The 13,156-nt window shown below is 37.7% G+C and overlaps 1 protein-coding gene across 3 annotated transcripts in view; it reads right to left on the bottom strand.

Moving 5' to 3' along the window:
* Positions 1 to 9,695, bottom strand: part of LOC128543449 (myocyte-specific enhancer factor 2A-like) — a 34,774-nt gene extending 25,079 nt beyond the window's left edge. For 2 of the 3 annotated variants that reach the window (XM_053513878.1, XM_053513880.1), the window contains exons 1-2: positions 9,561 to 9,695; positions 6,202 to 6,282 (exon numbers count right to left, since the gene is read on the bottom strand). The gene's annotated coding sequence lies outside the window, so the exon portion shown is untranslated. Of the gene's footprint in view, positions 1 to 6,201; positions 6,283 to 9,551 lie in introns of all 3 variants that reach the window. The other variant, XM_053513879.1, reaches the window with a different exon arrangement.
* Between the last annotated feature and the right edge of the window lie 3,461 nt (positions 9,696 to 13,156).

The following is a 13,156-nucleotide window of genomic DNA, read 5'->3' as shown; positions in this document are numbered from 1 at the left end:
ATATTAATGTGTTAAAAACACTAATAAAATACAGTAATTACACTAAACACTAACATACAGTAATAAATATATTGTTACACATATTTTTGTTGGATTTGTCTTCTTGAGGAATTCTAGGATTTCCCTTTTAAAAACCTTTAACTATACAAATATGCAGTGATGTATTTGTTTAATGCATAAAATAGTCACATACAGAAAAGCTATAGATTTTCCTTTATTACTTTTACAGAGAATTTAAAAGGGTTTCCTCACTCGTGGAGCCTCCTGTTATGCCTCCTACAGATTTATTGCCCGACTTATATATAACTCGGCTATAACACTCATATTGTAAGAATCTACAGTAATCCTCCAGCATTTTCAAGCTTAATCTCCAGCACATCTGTAGCACACTCACAATTATCATGACATGTTTCACTGTACCAAGAAAAAAAAAAACACGAGTTTTCTTCTTTTTTTTTTTTGCAATACAAACATACTGCTGCAGTGTGCTTCTCATCACAACTGGATAAATTAGTTTTTTTTTTTTTTTTTCCCCCAGGATGGCTCCAGCCATCTTATGGAAAGTTGCATAAAACTTCATAAGACCAGCTTTGGTACTATATAAGACTCCATCTGCTGTATATGTCATTATACAAAATACAACACTGTATGTTTAAACATTTATTAACGACTGCCCTCATACATCCATTGCGTGAGATTTGAGGCAACAGATGTGGATCGATATTTGTTCTTTTCTCAGTACAGAGAAAAAAATGTGTCAAATTTCCTGTTTGTGGTTATCACCCATATGCTACAAACAGACTGCCTCCAGATTTGATTGAAAGATGCCAGTGTATTGCTTTAATGGCTACAGTGGTATTGCTTAGTGCTTCACTGTTCTGATGTATACTGAACATTATTCCTTTAGTAGGAATTTTTAGGTTCTTCCTCACAGCTGTCGCTGTCACAAACAAGCAGGAAGAGAGACAAACAAGAGCAGGACAAGTGGATTTCACTTAAAATGCCGTTTATAATGCCGTTTATAAATATTAAACAATTCGATTCGATTTAATGGATTTAATTCAAAAGGCGCTTTAAAAAGGGGACCTATTATGCATAACTCACTTTTTAGTCATGTTTAGCCGTTCAGATTGGTCTCCAGTATGTAAAAAATACAAAAATAATGCAAGAAAAAACCCTTTCCCTGCTTTTCGTCCTTTTTCCATTTTTGTACTGGCCAGAGCTTAAACTAGCCAATTAGATTTTTTACCATGTTGTGACATCATATAAGAAGATTCCCTCCGCTGATTTGGTGCTCAGCTCTGATGTACTCAGACTAGCGTGGCTACGAAGCAGCTCATTTACATAAACATTAAAATGGAGTACTGTATGTGGAAAAGGAGTGAAGTCAAGAGTTTTATATATATTTAAGAAAAAAGCATTATCTAAGGCTTATTTCAGCCGAAGCATTACCAAACAAAGCATTTGGGGGATTACCAATATTGTGATTTTAAAACCTTTAAAAAATACATAAAAAATAAAACAAACAAAGAAAAAACTAACTTGTAAAAAGAATTGCTCCAGAATACAGTACGATTGTACACATTTAAATAATTATCCTAATATATTAACAGTCTGATTTTGTTAAAATAAATTCATGGGAAGCACTGTGGAACTTTCTTTTTATGTTAAATGGTTTCAGGCTGTTAAAAAAATGTCTAGTCTAGTTCCTTGGAAACTTTAGCCGGTCTGCTAAACAGTTACAGCACTAATTAAAATGTGTTCTGTACAACCCGATTTAAAAAGAGATTATGCATTTTAAAGTTGCCATTATCATCATCTTTTTAGATGAAAACTCGAAATTAGATCTGCTCCTGAAGCTTGCACTGATTTTACCCTGCTGCTTCGATCTCCCAACGGCTCATGAAAAAAAAACTTTACTTGTGCTTTTGTATGTCTATTCCTGACCTGAGCTTGTTATTACATTTAGATATTTAATGTTACTTAAATAATAATGTGTATATTAATCAAAATAATGGTCTTAAGGAGGCCTTCAATCAGACCAGAGAGATGTTCCTACAACATCTGACCACTTCAGACTTCACCACATCTTTTGACTCGGCGACCTAATTATAAAGGATAAACCTTGGATTTTACTGGATTACTGGATTACTGTTTCCTTCCAGGTAAAATTCGGACCTCTTCGCACTGAGAAGCCTCTTTTTCATGTTAAGGCTGAATAAACAGTGCTAAAGACTCCCTACTGCGAGCACAGCCATAAATGCAGCTCTGGGCTGTAGCCTCTCTTCCTCACACTCACACACACAGATAGACACATAAACACACATATACACGCACATACACCCACCATACCCCTCAGTCCTCCCCGCCCCCCATGCACTCTCTGTATGAATTTACACACTTTCCTGAAAGTTTAAGGTTTAAGATACTCATTTAAGAGAATGTGAGCAAATGACGACTAAATTCAAATTTATGTCGAAAGCTAAAATGCGAGCTTAACCCTTAAACCATTAGGGTCAAGCAGTGAATTATATCTCGGCGCCACAATGAGAATGATGCAGGTAAACAAATTGACAGCATTAACTGTCCATGATACACCACTGGCATTACTGGTTTGTCCTCCCTATATTTTAGCAAACATAAACTAAAATTATTATTACTTTTTTTTTTTTTTTAACTAATGACCCCCATATGTTCTTGTTGAACATCCCATTCTAATTTGAAATCCTATTTGGAACGTTGCTCTGGGATTTAAGCTCATTCAACCACAAGAGCATTAGTAAGGTCAGGCACTGATGCTGGCTGTGGAGGCCTGGGGTGCAGCCAGCGTTTCAGTTCATCCTAAAGGTGTTCAGTGGGCTTTTAATGACAGCTCTGTGCAGCAAACATCACTCCATTCTTCAGAGAACACCGTCATGCTGGAACAGGTTTGGGCTCCTCAGCTTTAACGAAGGTGAACTGTACTGCTAAAGCATACAAAGGCAGTCTAGACAATCATAGAAGTTTGAGGACGACCCACGTCCATGCCTGGTCAAAGTCAGACATCCACATGCTGGGTGCAGTACAGTGTATGTAGGGTCATTATCACACAACTATCTCAGATGTCTTACCCACTTTAAGTACGCTTAAGCCTTTACGTATTTTTTCTTTTCATGTACTTATACTTTGTTTGAACAAAGTGTGCTTATGCTATTTATAGCCATGTTTGTACTTAGTACACCTGCTCCTCCTTAATCATTGCTGATGATGTTTAGCGAAGGCAGCTGAAGCATTAATGCACTACCTACTGTAGGGGGCATTCAATCTGTCACTCAAGCTGCATGAATCTACAAAGTTGTTCTCTCGGCTGTTCCCAGTATTCATATTTGCGAGCAGCACTAAGGGTGCCCTGCACCCCCAGGCGGCTCAGTGAGGGGCATTAGCTGGGACACTGGGAACCAGGGCCAGACGAGGAGCCTATCACTGAGCCACCACATAAACTCACACTTGTTTTGTGCATTTATATATTCTGAATGGTGCTGATGAGCGTGGCAAAACGTGGTGTGGACGGCAAAAATGAAAACTTATATTATACTTAATTTTGTTTTTGCCTGCTACTTGACTTGTTCCACTTATAGCAATGGTGTTGGCATGACGTCTTGGGTCATTATGACCAATCATTGGTTGTCATCAAGCGAGAAAAAGCGAGAGGCTATTTGTACAAGTTGTTGCTACAGGACATACTGTATGAGTAAGTGGAAACTTTACACTCTTTATAGAATAGCTCTAAAAAAAATTTAAGCACAAACCATCTCCTAAAATCCTCCTTTGTAACTAGCAACGTTTGCATGATTTGGTAAATTACTCCTATTGTAATCGTAACCCTGCCAAGCAACATGACATCACTTCTGACTCTCACAGGTCAAAGGTCTCGGTGCAGGTTATTACCAGAGTAAATAGGATTGGCCTGAAGAAGAGGATTAGTGAATGACAATTAGATCAGGACTGAGCCATACCGTACACAAGGTCAAAAGAGTGATGGCCCTAAAACAAGTCGCGAAGTGAAGTAAGTCTGAACGGTCATCAGAAGTGAGGCGAGTGTAAAGGTAATATTTTAGGAGTTACTTGCTGCGTAATTAATTATAAAGAGTGCTCTTAGCCATAAAAACATCAAACGCTGTGCTGATCCTCTTAGTTGCAAAACCTGGATGGTATTAGAAAACAGACCTGAGACATCACCTTATATTCATCTTAATAATAATTAGAAAGGTTGAAATGATATTTTTAATACACAGTATAGCTTATGGAATTGTTAATCACAGCTTAGGAAACGATATGCACCAGCTTCAATGATTTAAATAAATAATCTATACTAAATAGACACAAGCCTTTGGGGATTTTAGAAATAGGAATCCTTGTTTAATCCTGAGCTCAGGTTGTCCTGTGCCTGTTATCCTCATGTCCATGTGAGTTTCCTCTGGGTTCTCCGGTTTCCTCCGAAAAAAAAACACTGGGCAGATTGGAGACACGTGCTCAGGATTGAAATGGTTTGCCAATTTGTACCTTTTACAACTGGTTGAAATTAGGGATTTAAATAACATATTTCAATAAATAAAAATTATTTAATCACAGAGGCCTTTTATGGTCATGTACATTATTATTTAATAAGTATCGCAAGTTCTTTTGGATCGTCTGATACAACACTGTGCCACAAGCAGCTCAGAAACCCTACGAAATGTTTATTCATTTCCATTAGCTTCTCCTACAGTCATTTTCTTATAAAAAAAAAAAAAATCTGTCTGAGTCCAAACATGTCTCCCTGTATATACATATCCATTGCAAGTGGAAACTGAATCTGATACTAATCTGACAGTCGAAAAACATGAATATATACCACATCAGAATATTATGCAAAATAAGACGAGAGACCGGTATTTCTTGTTTTATATCAAAACTTATCATTTCCTGTGAGTGAAAAAAAAAAGGAAGAATTTGATCTTCGCAGTGTGAAACTGCCCAAGGAACCTGAGCTTTAGACCCCGTGCCTCAGTTGCTTTAGTTGCACTAAGCGCCGGTCAGGCACAGCTCAGTGCTAATAAAGTGCAAAGCGTTTTTTTTTTAGGCTCGCACCAGGGCATGGTGCCAGACCTCGATCCCTCGGGTTCGGACGCCAGCGCTGGATCTTAACAGTAAGGGCAGTAAAGCCCACTCAGGTCGCCTTCCAGATCTAATACACAGCTTGATTTGGCAAGCACAGAGGTTTCTATTTCCAATCCACAAAAGCCGGCTTCATACGACTACAGGAAGGCAGATTAAGGAGCTAATATTTGGAGACAATTTTATTTGATTTCAGTGTTTATTGAGTGTAGTTTTTGACTCGCGGGGAACCTAATTAGCATCAAACGTGCGGAGCGGCGGTCAGACGGGAGGCAGCCAGAGGGTTCGGTTTCAGAGCCGAAGAGGCAGAGGGAGGCGAGAGGGAGGCGAGAGGGAGGGGAGACCGGGGTTTAAATTCAGAGATGAATTAATTCCTAAAGTAGTGTGTGTCTGAATAATGTTAAATGGTAGCAAAAAGCATTGATCATATACGTACATATGTATATTAAACACGGGTAAAGTTAATGACTAGTTACACCCGACCTCATATGTTACACAGCAGTAGTAGCTCAGTAAGTGAGTGTGTGTGACTGCGAGGTGGCGATTTAAAGTCTCAGGGCTACCAGCTGAGCCCAGTGTTGGGTCCTTGAGCAACAACTGTGACAGCTCTGGAGTGAAGACTGACTAATATATTTTACTAAACAACATTTGCCATGTATTTAAATGTAAAATTGAAATTTTTTTCTTATTACACTACAATCAATGTAACCTGTTTAGAGTTTCTTTGAATCTGTTTAAGTATAGCTCTTTAATTCAGTTTTTTGGAAAATCTTTAACCCTAAAAGAAACCCTCATAAGAAAGTAATTTGACATACTTTGATTGATAAAACTGTGACTTTAATTATATTTCATTGATTTATTGTTCACATTGTTTTTTGCCATCATATTTAATTGACAAAATCACACAAAAGGTTAAGTGGAATGTCTACTGTGTAGCAAATATACTTTCAAGGTAAAGTGATAGTAACTTTTACAGTCATGTAAATGTGATGATGAAGCTCACCTATTACAGACCCTATGAAATAAATGCATTTATTTTAAGTAAATGTTACAAAAGATTCTTACCAAGAAATGTCTGGCAGATTATACTGAAAGCTGAAGTGAGGATGCAGCGATCTGGCGTCTTTTGGTCTTCCTGATCGATATCTTCAAGCAAATAAAAAGAGGGAGAGAAAATTTTAAAATGTTAAAGAATGACATGATACTTTTTATCCGTTTATAGTTCCATGTTGCTCAGAGGCAGTTTGATCCTATTATCACTTGTGTTAAAGCAGCTATAAACACCTTTATCTCTGTCTCCTTTTATCCTCACACAAACTTTCAACTTTCAAAAATTTGCCATTTTATTCAGTTTTTTTTTTTTATTAGACTTAGATTATGTAATAGAAATCACATCCAACTAATAAAAAATTGGCTTTCAAAAATTACTTAAACATTAAACAGCTTTAATGGTCATCAGTGTTGTTCATGTCTACGCATTTCTGTATCACAATACGCTAAAAGAAAATTATTCTGCTTTTTCCAACAGTTTTATTCATAAAAGTCCACAGCCTTTTACAAACGCACAAAACAATATAATGCCTTTAATTTGGAAAAAAAACAGCTTGTGCATGTTGTAAGTGTATCCTCAGAGGTACTTTTTTCAATTCTTACAAAATATTGCAACACTCATCTGGTGAACTGAGTTATAGAATTTCCTTCTGATTAACACAGCTATCCTTGTGTTAAATGGGGGAAAAACTTGATCTTGAGAGCAGGAACAGTAAAATCCTAGCACAAAGTGTCCGTGCTAAAAACATGCTGAGTGTTGAATACGTAAGAAATAAAATACGATGTGGTATGTTGTTATAAGAAAGTAATCAAATGCGAGACGGTGTGATGCAGCCAGAGGTGAAGGAAGGCTCGGTCATTTTTTATTTGCACCCTTTCCTGGAGTGTTTTATTCCTTTTATACCGCAGCAATTTGTCAGCTTTTTTACATTTTTTTAGAACAGCATGTGGTACGTTTTATCCTTGCTGCATGTAATGTTGTGCTTCTGTTATCCATTACATTACAGCAGCTGTAAATAGTCATTACCTCATTTGAAGTTAATGAGACAAAAAAATGCAGCTTGTTACCAGAAAAGCTTTTTCGTTCGAAAGACTTTCTCATAGCAGAAAACTTTCCCTCTGACACTGGAGACTCCTTTCATAAATTCTTATAGAATGCTTTACCGTAATTATATGAATTCACAGTTCCTGTGAATGAGCTGTTACTATAGAACATAAAAACTGTCAGAATGGCCAATAAAAATCTTTCAACACCTCCTGACTCAGGATGGTAATGATTAATCATAAGTCAATTAACTGCTGATAAAAATTTAAACAAAAATACACGTCTTAACCGATAATGTTTTGCGTAATATTTCTCCGTAGCTCTATAATATTTATGAACTTGTACACCACAAGGGGGCACAATTGCAATTCAAGTTGCACAGTATTAGACATTGTATTTTTTGCTGCCTTGTTTTTGAACGAGGACAGAGACAGACATATTTTTTTACAGGCTTATTGTTTTTGTATTGTTTGTTTAAACTAATAGGGCGTCATTAATTTGTCTCAACTAACTAATTTGCTGTAATTTTGCCACTAAAACAGTTTAAAGAAATGTTAAAGTAATTTTTTTTTAATGTGCATCAACTATCAGTTAGGGAAAAATGCACAAAATTTGACTCCCTACTCCTGACCAATTACATTCAAGAACTATTATGTTGTGTAAATGATAATTGGGACAAGCGTACTGCAATTCTAGCAATAATAATGGAAAGAAACTCATTGCATATTCCATATTCATAACTTCCATAAGAAAGAGCAAAAGTGAATTTAAACTCAACGTATTGTGGTATATGCTTGTGTTAATATACACTCTGTGCTACCTCATGATTTAGAGCATGCACTGTGCTGCACGTCGTTTGTGTGCAGCGGGCATCACTCAGTCTAATCAGATTGGTCCTGTGCTCTAAATCTCGAGCAGACGGCGTGAGTTTCAGCCCTAATGTAATAGACTCACGGCTATTAACCTCATGGAGCATCAGGAATAACGAACACAGCGTACAAACACACTCGAAGCCAAGGCTATTTCCAAACCGCACGAATCTAAATAAAGGCTCTTGAAGGCTTGTTGCTATTTTTATTTCTAGTGAAGCCAAATATAACTACATCATTAATGAGGCACACAGCGGATGCAGAATAAAGCATTACGACTGCCAGATCAATGCAAGCGTCTGTGTGTGGAAGGCTAGGGCTTGGCAAAAACATTCAAGACTTTAAGACGCTTTCATGAGACAGAATATTTTGCATAATATTAAAAAGAAAAAAAAACCAGTGTCGTGTCAGGTATTAAATGCATTTTTTAATTTAGCAAGACAGAGTAATAGAACTGTGGATTCAGTGTTATTTTCAATTTAGAAAGATAATGTACAGAATGTCCCCAAAAGTCTCTATACACACAGGAAATGAACATAATTAAGCAATTAGTGTACACGCACGACACCAGATGTGTTAACACAAGCGCGTCACGAGTGGGAGAGTCGAGTCTGTGAGTGTTTAAGAAATGGCAATCATGCAAAGGATGTTTAGTAAATAAACTGACATTATACTAAATAGCGTTAATGTTGTAGTAATGTATGGAGACTCACTAGATAGAGCGTAATTTGCGATACTGATATCACATCGTCACACCGGACAGACCCAGTGCGGGGGCATCATTTGTGGGAACGGAGTTGCACGATTTCACAGCAATAAGTGTCAGATTATGATATATAAAGCACACTGGGAAAGTAATTCACAGCATCATAAATTCACCACAGTGTCCTGCTAATTCATCACGTGTCATACTGCTGTATCGTAAAATGGAAATGCGCATGATGCAAGAGTTTAACATGGTTAGACATTTAAACATGCATTTGGGTTTAATCATAAGACGTTTAAGTAACAGAATTTTTTTTTTTAATATTACAGATATATGTAGATAAGCTGAACTTGTTATATGTCTTTAGATTCCTTAAAGTTAACCAAAGCTCCTGATGCAATACTAATCACTCTGATATTAGAGGAGTAATAAAGTCTAATCATTTAATTTGATATTACATTAATGTTCCACAATATTCAGTAACTAAATTCGATAGCAAAGTTTGCTCTAATATATATGATAAGGAAAAGTATGTTTAAGTATAAATAACATGCTGGTGAAAAAAACAACACAAAAAACCTTTTTATTATCGGAAAAACATATCATGATATCGATACTGTTGACGATATCGCCTGGTCCCCGAGCAAGCGCGTTTAAACACACAACTCTTAGACAAGACAAGACTTACACAGACATACAGTGTCTCAGTCACACAACGGCAGTTCTAACACCTCTTCTAACTTACTTTGCTTACCGTCTAACGCAGAGGGACGTTAATAAGAGACGCCGTGGGACTGGAAACGTCCTGAGCCATTCTTCAAAACGACCTCTCGTCCACTTCTCTTCCTAGTGTAGCCTTAACAAGCCGAGCACTGAGGCGCTGATGCCGTGCAAGCCTCCTCCCTCACTCTGTGTGTGTGTGTGAGAGAGAGTGTGTGTGTGTGAGAGAGAGAGAGAGAGAGACGCCGTTTTGCCCTTTCACGCATTGTCTATTGTTTTGCTGTGAGCTCTCAGTTTTAGCTCGCGCACAGAATCCTGGAAGGCACAGCGTTTGAAATTGTTCACACGCGCCATCAAGTGCAGCACGATCCCAGTCGCGCGCTCAACAAAAGCCATGGAAATGTTCTCATGAACTCGCGCGCGCATCTGGCGGGAATTTTCATACTCCGGATTCCATTAAGTGCAAGAACTAAGTACAGAAACTCAAGATGTTCGCCCTGCACTTACACAGCACATTTGGTGAGCCGTCCCGTTCCCCACAGAAGTTTATGACTCGATAATAACCTGTCTGACTGTCTGAACTCAATCCAAATCTCGGGAGCGTTAAAATAATAACAGTGATAATGATGATGATGATGTCAGCTTGGACCTTAATGTGCACAGTCCTGGAAAGGCATGTCATGGATTGTAAAATCACTCCGCCAGCATATAAATAATGAACATGATTATTGTAGGAATTTGAGTTTTGGATTTGTGCTGGTCAAGTCTACAGATTTTTTTGTTTTTGTTTGTTTAAAAGCCCCATATTTTACTATTAAAAAAAAAGAAAGAAAAGATAACACAGGTCTCAGATCCAAAGTGTGTCTGTTAATTCTCCTTCTGAAATACCCCTCAGCTAACACCTTTTGATTTCATACCTCATACTCTATTTATTGCACTCAGCTCAGTGGATAAGGCGTTGGACTGCTGATCAGGAGGTCCTCAGTTCTAACCCTGATTCTACTGTTCTGTCTTAATTGGACCCTTGAGCAAGGTCTTCCACACCTAGATGCTTAGATGCAATCGGGCATCGAGATGGCAAGTATGAGCGACAGACACAACGGATAAACCTCCATTCACCCAAAGGTGCTGGGTGGCATTTAGACAGTCCATTTCACCTCCTCCAAACGCGATGTTTCAGTGTTTATGCAAATGAGCTACTTCTGTGTCACACCCCTCCATGGAAGCTGGAAGAGGGTATTCTCCTATATGAGGTCACAATAAGGAAGACCTAATTGCCCAGGGGAATACTTAAATTAAAAAAAGGATCTTTTCCCCTCACATTTGTAGAAGACCCATCTGAATGTCTAAAAATGCCTAAAAATATGTTTTGAATAATAAGCCCCCTTTAAGGGACGAAATGTTTGAAATCTCCTACTTTAAATCATCTTACATTTCTTCATCCATTTTACTTTTAAACAAATAAAATCCTTTGGCAGATTTAATAGTTGACCACTTCATGTATTACATTTGTCTCAGGCTTGAAACGCGACCTGGATAATTGATTTATTTGGGAAGTTTAAATGAATGTTCAGGGGAAAATCAAATTCAGCCAGTTTCCGAACAACCCTAGACATTGGACGCAAAAACCTGCCTTGGCTGATCGACTACATACAGTACAAGCTAAGTGTTTCATTCATTCTGCTTCATCTCAGTCAGGGTGCTATTTGGATCTGAAGCCTATCCAAGGAACAATGAACACAAGGCCAGTATAACACTCTGAATAGTCCATAACAGAGCACTGTACACATACTGTACTTATACATGGGATGTGGGAGAAAACTAGAGAACCCAGGGAGATCTTACATGGATGGGTAGAGAACATACAGAACTCCATATATACAGTAACCTAATCTCTAGATCGAACTATTTTCCCTGGAGCTGTGAGACAGCAACACAGCTGACAGACTAAGTGATATCAGTGCAAATTTGATATTCCACTAAACTATTTAAGTTCATTTAGTCATCCTGGTTTCTTCAATAGAGGCTTTATTCGAGACAGGGTCACAGTGGTATCTAGAGACTATCCCAGGAATGCTGGGCGGGGGGTACATCTTGGATGGGGCACGAGTTCACACTCACACACTCATTAACGCCTAGGGGCAATTTAGAGACATCAGTCTACCAGCATGTTTTGCAAAGTGGGAGAAAACCAAGACTCGCGCAGCCACAGGACTCCAGGGTGGGTGAAAAGTACCTAGGCATTAAAAATTGGTGCATGTATTTATTACAAATTTATTAAAAACAAATTGTACATATACACTACTACACATGTTTTTCCTATTACATAGAAAAATGAAAGCAAATCCTAAAATAAAATTTCAACGTAGGCACCGGTGGCGTCAACCAGTTTCCTCAAATGGAACGAACAGACTTCTTAAGGAAGTCATTTGGGATATCCTCGTGATCTGTGCCTTCAAGTCCTCCAGTGTGTGAAGCTTTGGAGGTCATTCATGTTCAAGTCCCAGCCAAGATCCTGGAAAATGCTGGTCTAACCAGACAGGCACAGTAGGAACAAAATGGGGTGTTGCACCAGTGATACTACAAGTTTTATAGGCATTACATATTGTATTGTTAATTTTTTACCCTCAGTGTAATTAAGTTTGATGAAGATTTATTTTGTTTTTCTGTGAAGGACAAAGTTCTGATTCATCTGTTGTTTACTAGCTGTATTTACCTGTGGGCTTTTTCCACCCGGTGCCAGATTGGCCCATTCCAGATCTTTGTATGTATTAGAAAATCAACTTAAAATGTATTTATCCTTAATCTGCCCAAACTGTCTTCTTTTCATCTTTGGGATGATCAATATAAACACCACTGTTAGACTTGAGCTCCAGAAACCACCAGGTATGCTATGGACAGTAGAAAGGACAGGTCTGTACATAAGCGTAAGATACAACAGAATGCTTTTAAAGTTCCACTCCTTTTCCCCAATTATGTTTTCTTTTTTACAAAACAAAAACGATTTCTATTCTTGGTCTTTTTTTTTCTCCTTCTAACCGACCAGACCCAATTCATCGCCCATAGGTTTACAACGTGTGTGTGTGTGTGTGTGTGTTAAAGAATGAGACAACACCATGTAAGTGATTGAAAGAACAAAAAAAAGCGAAAAAAAAAGGTAATAAAAGTCATCAACATGTCTGCGTGTTACTTTAAAATAAAATTTAATTTCTGTTGGAAATGAGCAAGCCTTTACAGGATCCCATATGCATGTAATGAGCAGATTAAACTGTAAATACAAAAAACGACAAATGTCGTAAATTTTAACTTCCAATATTAAGATGCAACAATGGTCTAAAACATTTAATAAATGTGGACTAATTTTAAACAGGTCAATATACAAATATTCTTTAACAGTAACTTGAACTTAATGCTTCCAAATCTCCAGGAACTTAATGGAAACATGGTGTTTCATCTATAATTAATGACAAGTGTCATTTCATTTCAGTCAAATGTGCATGTGGAAAGCTTAAGCTGGAAAAATCAATGACAAGCCACACAAAATCCTGAATGGCTTTGGATGTAGATATGAATGTGGATTGTGGTTGCGGCCACGAAGAACATATTTATTACTGGACATCCTGATGGATT

This window comes from Clarias gariepinus, chromosome 15 (assembly GCF_024256425.1).
Source record: "Clarias gariepinus isolate MV-2021 ecotype Netherlands chromosome 15, CGAR_prim_01v2, whole genome shotgun sequence".
Taxonomy (NCBI): Eukaryota; Metazoa; Chordata; class Actinopteri; order Siluriformes; family Clariidae; genus Clarias; species Clarias gariepinus.
Note: the sequence above shows the minus strand (reverse complement) of the source record. Positions and strands in the feature narration are given on the sequence as shown.